The sequence below is a fragment of the Phyllostomus discolor genome, chromosome 4 (genome assembly GCF_004126475.2).
Source record: "Phyllostomus discolor isolate MPI-MPIP mPhyDis1 chromosome 4, mPhyDis1.pri.v3, whole genome shotgun sequence".
NCBI classification, from domain to species: domain Eukaryota; kingdom Metazoa; phylum Chordata; class Mammalia; order Chiroptera; family Phyllostomidae; genus Phyllostomus; species Phyllostomus discolor.
Genome location: NC_040906.2, coordinates 57,359,377 through 57,367,992, shown reverse-complemented (window position 1 = coordinate 57,367,992; position 8,616 = coordinate 57,359,377).

The window sequence follows — 8,616 nt, the reverse complement described above, 5'->3', positions numbered from 1 at the left end:
TTACATTTAAATTTATGGTACATTTTTATATATAATGTGGGATTGGAGTCCAAGTTTATTATTCCACATGTGTATATCCAGTTATCCCAGCATTATTTATTTAAAAGACTATTTCTTTTTCATTGAATTGTTTTGGCATCCTTGTAAAAAATCAATTGGCCATAATTCTGAAAGTTTATTTCTTGACTTTCAATTCTATTCCATCTAGATTTTTTTTATGCAAGTACTATGGTATTTTTATTATTGTAGATTTGTAGTAAGTTTTGAAATTGAGAATTGTGAGTACTCTAATTTTGTTCTTCTCCTATAAGATTGTTTAAACTATCAGCATTATTTAAATGTCCTCTTAAATTTTAAAATCAGCATGTCAGTTTCTGCAAAGAAGCCCTCTGAGATTTTAATAGAGATTATATTGAATCTGTAGTTCAATTTGGGGAATATTGTTTTCTTAAAAATATTGTCTTCTAATCCATGAACATGGGATATCTTTTCATTCATTTAGGTCTTCTTTAGTTTCTTTCAACAATGTTTTGTAGTTTTCAGATTATAAATGTGATACTATTTTTCTTAAATTTCTTATTAAGTACCTTATTTTTGATGATAATATAAATGGAATTGTTTTCTTAATTTTTGGATTCTTCATTCCTAGTTGATAAAAATAAAATCAATTTTTATATTTTGATCTTGTGTTCAAAATATAGGAATATATATAGGAAAAGGTTTGCAACCTTGCAAAACATATTTATTAGTTCTAATAGTTTTGAGGGTTGTATTTAGTGGATTCTTATTTACAAGATCATGAATTTGCCTTTCACCAGCTGTCCCACTTCTGGGAATATATCCAAAGGAACCCAAAGCACTAATCTGAAAGAACATAAGCACCCCTGTGTTCATTGCAGCATTATTAACAATCACCAAGATATGAAGCAACCCAAGTGTCCATCAGTAGGTGAGTGGATAAAACAACAATGGGTCATTTACACCATGGAATACTACTTAGTCATAAAAAAAAAAGAAGAAGAAGAAAATTTTACCCTTTGTGACAATATGGATGGGCCTGGAAAATATTGTGCTAAGTGAAATAAGCCAGTCGGAGAAAGACAAATACTGTATGATTTCACGCATATGTGGAATCTAATGACCAAACTGAACTAACAATGACAATGGAAACTCATAGATGGAGAGCAGATGACAGCCAGTGGTGGGGGGAGTGTGGTAGTTAGGGGGTGGAGGGATTGAACAAAAAGGAAAAAGGACTCATGGACATGGACAATATTAGCCTTTTCATCAATGTCTTTTATCATGTTGAAAAATTAACTTCTATTCCTAGTTTTCAAGTGTTTTTATTAAAATGAATGATAAGGTTTTGTTAAATGTTCTTTTCTGCTCACTCTCATATTTAAAGGATATTTCGTTGGCTATAGAACTTTTGGTTGGCAATACTTTCTTTCAACACTTTGGATATATTTTCCATTGGTTTGGCTTAATTGTTTATATTGAGAAATCAACTTAATATAATTGTCATATATCTTAAATGTCATTTGACTCTTGTCTAGTTCCCTTAAGATTTATTTTTTTCTTGTTTTTCAGTAATCTTACTGTGATATATCTAGGTGAGGATTTTTATTGTTGTTTTTATTCCTCTTGCAGTGTGTAAATGCTCTTGATTCTGTGACATAATATTTTTTGTCAATTTGGAAATGTTTTCAGCCATTATCTCTTTAAATAGTGCACTTTCTCTTTCTCTGGGATTCTAATTTTCTCTCTTTTTTCCTTTTCTGGGATTCTAATTAGACCTTATCTTAGACCTTATCACTTTCTTCTTATGTATTACCAACTTTTTAATTTCTTCATGCTTTATTCTAGGTATTTTTTCTTGATGTATCTTTATTACAGCTGAGTCCAAGATATTAATAAACCCATTCATTCATACATAATTTTGGTTTTCTTATTTTAAGCTTTTAAACACCTGCTAAAATTCTCAATCTTTTCTCTTACCTTCATGAAAATAATAGTTGTTATTTATAATATCTGTCTGATGATGCCAATTTTTGAAGCCCCTGTGTGTCTCTCTTGTCTGCTTCTTCTGCTATATTTTATTCATCTTATCATCTCTTGGAATACTTGGTTATGGATTTTCATTGCTTATAAGACTGATTTGCAAAGTAAATTTTTTAAGTAATACAGAGATTATGCAAAGCTAAGCTGTAGGTCTTTTAAAGACTTATCTGTTTCTTATTTGCCATTACTACTCTAGCACATCCTTTTGCTGACCCATCCCAGATCAAGACGTCTTAACACTGACCCTTTCTCCATCTGGATAGTGCCCTATTATCATAGCCCTCAAAGGATCAACATTTGCTCAGCTTTTCTACTATCCTCTAGAGTTGACAAATGGTTTATTTGGTAATATCTCTTCACCAAGTCTTAACATATTTTATATTTTATTCCAGGACTTCTGTAGCCCTCTTCTGATAGATAGCTGTGCTAGTAAAGCAATTTATGATTGTGGGAAAAGCTTAAGCATCTTTCATCTGATCCAGGAGCCATACATTTTTCCCCCGTGGATTTTATTTTGTTTATTTATTTTTTTAAAAGATTTTATTTATTTATCTTTAAAGGGGAAGGGAAGGAGAGAGGTAGAGAAACATCAATGTGTGGTTGCCCCTCATGTGCACCCTGGTGGGAAGTGGCCTGCAACCCAGGCATGTGCCCTGACTGGGAATCGAATCTCGCACCTTTGGTTCACAGGCCCACATTCAATCCACTGAGCTACACCAGTCAGGGCCCCACTGGATTTTAGAAGTCCAGACCTGAGTAATGTAAAGCACAGTAGTATAATAGTACCAATTTAAGTTCTTAGGTAGGAGGGTGGTGCTGTGATCACGTAGTACAAGACCTATTTTATAGAAGCACAATCTATTGGGGAATCCCATTATCTTCTATTAACCGGTTTTCTGCCATGAATGGCCATTTGAAATAATCTCTGTTCTCAATTAAAACTGAAACTTCTAGGATCAAAAATTGAATTGACATGCAAGGTTACCTGCACTTCTTATAAATTTGTTGATTTGTCTCCTACCACAGCCTTGAGATGCTCAATCTCATTCATATAAAAATTTTGGTATGCTTATAAATTCCTATAATAGCCCAATTAAGTCCCACACCACACATATCAGCAAATTTGTATTATTCCTACCTGTGTGGCTGTTGATTTGCAGGAAGGAATTTTCAGCTCCAAAACTATCAGCCCGACACTTTCATGAGCTACCCTTCATTTCAACATCATTTCATTTCAGTGAAAATGGAAACCACAACAGGACTCCCGGTGTGAGCTGTTTTTCCCCAGTCTTGGAAGCATGACTTTTAGCGACTGCCTGTCAGCACACCATGCATGCCTTGCTTTATTAGATCAAAAATGTGCACCGTCTTAGACTCCTCAGCTCCAGATGGGTCACAGAGATTCTGCCACCAACTTTATATATGAAAGTGTAAAATACAGCTATTTTATATTTCAACTTTGATTACTTTGATGACTGGATGTAGTGCCCTTATGAATTTTGTTGAAACATTAAACGAATTGAGTATCTTGTATTTAAACAGCAATGACTAGCCTTGGAATGAATGTCTTAAGTGATCACCAGGATTTTTTAAAAAGCAAAAGGATTGGGAGAGTTGCAAGATATAGAAATGAAAATCCTCTTAAGGAATATTCTTTAGGTAACAGTTTTAAAACCAGCAATACACCATGTTTTTAGGCCTAAGGAAATCTGACAGTAAACCTAAAGAAATGCTCATACACCCTATGTTTCCCCTAAAGATTCTCCTTTTACTCACCTTCTAAGGAACTTGGACTTTCTAAGGAAACCAGAATATATCTACAAAGTTCAAGTACTTGTTCAAGAAAGCTCAGTGTCACTATTGGAGGCAATTTATAGCAAGTATACGGATCCCAGAGCTTGCACTCTACACATGATTACTACCCTTGGCTCTAGCTTATTTTGCTTTCCTTGTTCTCAGCACTGACTTTGACTTCCTTCTGTATACTTGGGTTGCTGTTGTTTTTATTGTTACCTGCAGTATATTTGCAAGCCACTTCATATATCTTTGAAATGAACTAGTGATGGATATATAACAACACAGTCACGTGCTGCTTAACCATGGGGATACTTTCTGAGAAACTTATTACCAGGCAATTTCTTTGCTGTGTAAACATCATAGAGTATGCTTACACAAACCTGGCTGGTATAGCCTACTGCTGTAACTGTACATGCTATACTTTTACATGACCAACATGGTGAAAGTAGGTTTGTTTATTTACACCAGCATCACCACAAACACTGAGTAATTGTAGTGTGAACCCCGACAGTGCCTTTTTCTTTTGTAAAACAAGTGCCCGACCTAACTTTTAATTGCCCAGGCCTCCATCCGAAGAGGTGTCTACTTCAACAAAGTCTATCTTTAACAAACACCTTGCCAGCCACAGGACTCAAATGAAGAGCCAGGCCACCTCCTCCACTGTGGCTCCTTTGTTTTAGATCTTGGTTGATTTCATAAGTAACCATTTGGGCTACTTGTTTTTCTCTCTTCCCTGGCATTAAATTACCACTCCTATATTTTAACTTCACTAATTAAGAGAGAGCTTGAGAAATGCTAGGCCCCCAACCTCAACCCAGTAAAAGTAGAGTCTGAAGCTCCTGCTTGCTCATGCGTGCATGTGTGCATGCATGTGAGTGTTTGTGTGCATGCACTCTCACATTCTGTCCTCGATTTACCTGGCGGTGTGCCCCCTGGCCTGCCTGGTACACTCCAGGGCTGGTAAGAAACTTATTTTTCCTTCAAAGTTTCCTAACAGTTATCACTGAAGGCAGTCTTGCAGTCGTAATAAAAACCGAAAGTCAGTTCCACTCCTTAAATTGGTTTGGAAAGGGGAGACAGCTGTGGAAGGGATAGGAAGAAGCTAGAGATAACATTTCAACCTCCCTCCTGGTGCCAACTTAATACTACTTAAGCCTCATGCTTTCTAAGGCCTGCTTCACATGTCCTCTTCCAATTACCAAATGTCTGTCTTACAAGGGGTTTACCCAAGTGCACACAATGTCTAGGTAAGATGTATGCCCTGTATTTAAAGATAGTCCTTCATTCCTTTGTTAAGCATTGGTGCAGAACTATTGTCTATTGAGCATGGTATTCTAATAGAAAGCCAAACCAAGCCTTGTCACAGCCCTCAAGAAATTTAGATAATCTATTAGTAAACACATAATTGTGTGGGACTACAATCGACAACTTAAAAATAGGTGTGAAAACAAGGACATTTCTTTTCACTTGGTACTAACATTTAGTCTTTGACCCTGAGCTGGTATTTTGTTAATGGCAGATACTCAGTTGAGTCTATTCTTTCATATCCAGTGATTTCTCTTTAGCATGTGAGGATTCATAAGACCTGCTCAAAATTTAGTTCAGAGTTCTATTCTTTTATCATTTTATCCTCAGGCTTACCATGAGGCAGCACCTGGTGCAGAGATCTGTGGCTAGCATGTTCATCCCTGCCTTTAAGTAGCATAGGAATATTTGGGAACCTCTTCTACAAATTCTTTCAGAAATTGAGGAGAATGGGAGAGGGGTATCGTTCTGGGGTCTTTCTTAAATAATGATATTCCAGGTGCCATCAAATTATACACATTAAGAAAGAAAGTCTACCTTCCTGTTTTAGAGATTAACCCACCAGGCTATCAGAGCCCAAGTCCACCAAATATTTGAATCTTTTCCATTTTATTTCTGATTTCATATAGCTACCTGGTTAGACCGGAGTCTGTTTGACCATTATATTTTTTATATAAATAAATAATTGTTTTTCTGGCATCGGAGTTATGGGTGTTGTTAGCAAGATCGTATCCATTGATCTGATCAATTCCAGGTTGTTTCTAATTCTACAAAGTAAAGGGCTAGGTTCTGGGCTGAGGGGAATTTAGACTCTAACACTGTTAACTCCAGGAAAACAAGGACTGTGTTTATCTTGTTAATCAGTCTCAAGTGCTTGGCCCTTCTAACTTCCCAGCTTCTTGGTAGCCATTCAACTGGCCTCTCTCCTGATGACGTCAATCACACCATACAAAATTTCTTCAGAACTTCTTGGTAAGCTGCATTATCCCCATTGTATAGATAAGAAGAATGATTTTGGAACCTAGATGTAGAGAATTTCAAAACCCACACCCTTTCCATTACATCATGGTGCCCTTAGTAATAAATAAACAGAGATCACCGCTAAGCTTGAGCTATTTGATAAAGCTTCTTAGCAAATATTTACTTAGGTTTTGAAGGTTTGCAGTACGTCAAGCTAGGGACAGGATACACAATATCAAAGGTGAAGGGACAAGATAATGCATGTTATACTGAGAAAATAGTAATAAAGTTTAATTTTGTGTATAAGCTATAAGTGATAAGGTAGTGGGCAATGAATCTAGACAAGAATGACATCATTAAATTCTTGAATGGCAGAGTGAAGACTGAACATTCTTCCATATGTAATCAGATGCAAAGATCTTTAAAGAAAGATAAGAAACGTGATTAAAGTTATCCTTTAGAATGATGCTTCAAATTGACATGTTCCTCAGCTGGAGAAAAGACTAGTTAAGACATTATTGATCATAATAGTGCATGTGATGATAATAAGGATGGATCAATAAAAGAGGAGGAAGAGGATTCAAAGACCTCTCTCAAGGCAACATAGGTAGGGGAATGACGCATTAACAAAAACAGAGTTAAATTGATTATGGAAAATGATTGTGCTTTCAGTTTTGCAGACACTAAGTTTATATTACTTGTAGTATATCCACATGTAGATGACCAACAGGAAGTTGGAATGTAAACCTGTAGCTTGAAAGGTCTCAGTTAGAGTCACAAATTTGGGATCTTTCTGCAGGGAGCTAATAATCGAAATCATAGAGTAAATGAGATTATCAGAGGCAAAAGTATGAAGAGTAAATAAAGAGTACAGACTTGAATAAACCTCAGGCAGGAACATTTAAGGGCAGAAGGAAGAAGAAGATGCCTCAAAGCACACAGAGAAGGTGCGGTCAAAGAGGTAGGTAGTTATTACTTCCTGGAGGGGGTTATTTCTGCTAGTTTTAAAACTAACAACTAGTGTCTAGTTTAATGATAGAAGATGATGAAAATAGCTAGGAGGAAGTAAGCTGGTAAATATGGATTGGGCCAAGGCAAATTTGATGAGCTGAAGAGAATTTTTGTGGCCATTTACTTTACAAGCGTATTTTACAATGCTACTTCAACACTGGTTTATTTCCCCAGGCTTCCACCTCATTTGAAAAAGTATTTGGCAATACTAATAGATGGTGTAGTACTATAAATTCTTAAATATTCAGAATACTTTAAGTCATGCTTTAAACTTAATCGCTAGAATTGAATTATTAGCAATTGATGTTATAATAGACTTTGAATTGAAAATAGTAAATTAATTGAATGACTACCTCAGCTATTAACGTGCTCTTATTTTTACAATATTTGTTTCTGAAATACTAATCTCTCCTTGCCCCCTGGTTTCCAATATTTGGTAAATTAGATAATGTCATTTTACTTTTTAAAAGTCCCAATTTGTCAAAAGATTTGCTTCTCCATTCTTTCATAATGTATAAGTGACAAAAAATGCTGTTCTATGTTTGGATATTTTTGGTTGGTAAAGACACGGCATATTTCTATTGTTTTACTATGCAATACTTTTACAGAAAGCCAACAAGAAGTAAAAGAAAAATAAAACTTGCTCAAGTTCAAAACTTATTTGCTCAGTCTTAATAAGAATATGCGTATTTCATAGCTTTTGAATTTTTTTTGCTAATCTAGGCTTGTTCTTTTTGAATAATAAACAGAGGCTTTGGAACAAACTTCAATCATAATCTCTATTATTAATTTCAACTGACAGGAGAAACCGTGAAAAGAATCCAAATAAATACACAGACTATTTAGAAAGGGTCTGGTCCTGGCTGGTGTGGCTCAGTGCATTGAGCACTGGCCTGCAGACTGACAGGTTGCCAGTTTGATACCCAAGCAGGGTACGTGCCTGGGTTGCAAGCCAGGTCCCCAGTTGGGGGTGTGAGAGTGGCAACCAATTGCTGTTTCTCTCACACTGTGTTTCTCTCCTTTCTTCCTCCTTTCCCCTCTTGCTAAAAATAAATAAATAAAATATTTTTCTAAAATTTAAGTGTAAAAAGTGTCTGTAATCCCTATGTTTATTATTGTTATTTTAAATAACATTTTGATTGGCAAAAAAAGAAAAGGAAACAATGTCATAGTAAATATGCTGTGGAAAAGGCAACTAGAATAAAAAAGTAAAAAAAAAAATGAGAAACACCCAATGACAGTTTAACAGAATGGACTCCAAAGTCAAATAATCCATTATACAGGCAAGATAAAAATATCAAGCCTCTTATATGTAATTGTTTTATGCCTAAAGAGAAAAGAAACTAAGCCATGCTAAACTTTGATATGGGTATTTGCACCGGCACCCGCCTTCCCGGTGCATCAGGGAGGCATGGGTCACACACAGTGTGCGGGGTATACTGAGGGCATGTTGTGACATCCGAAGCTCTTTGAGAATCACTC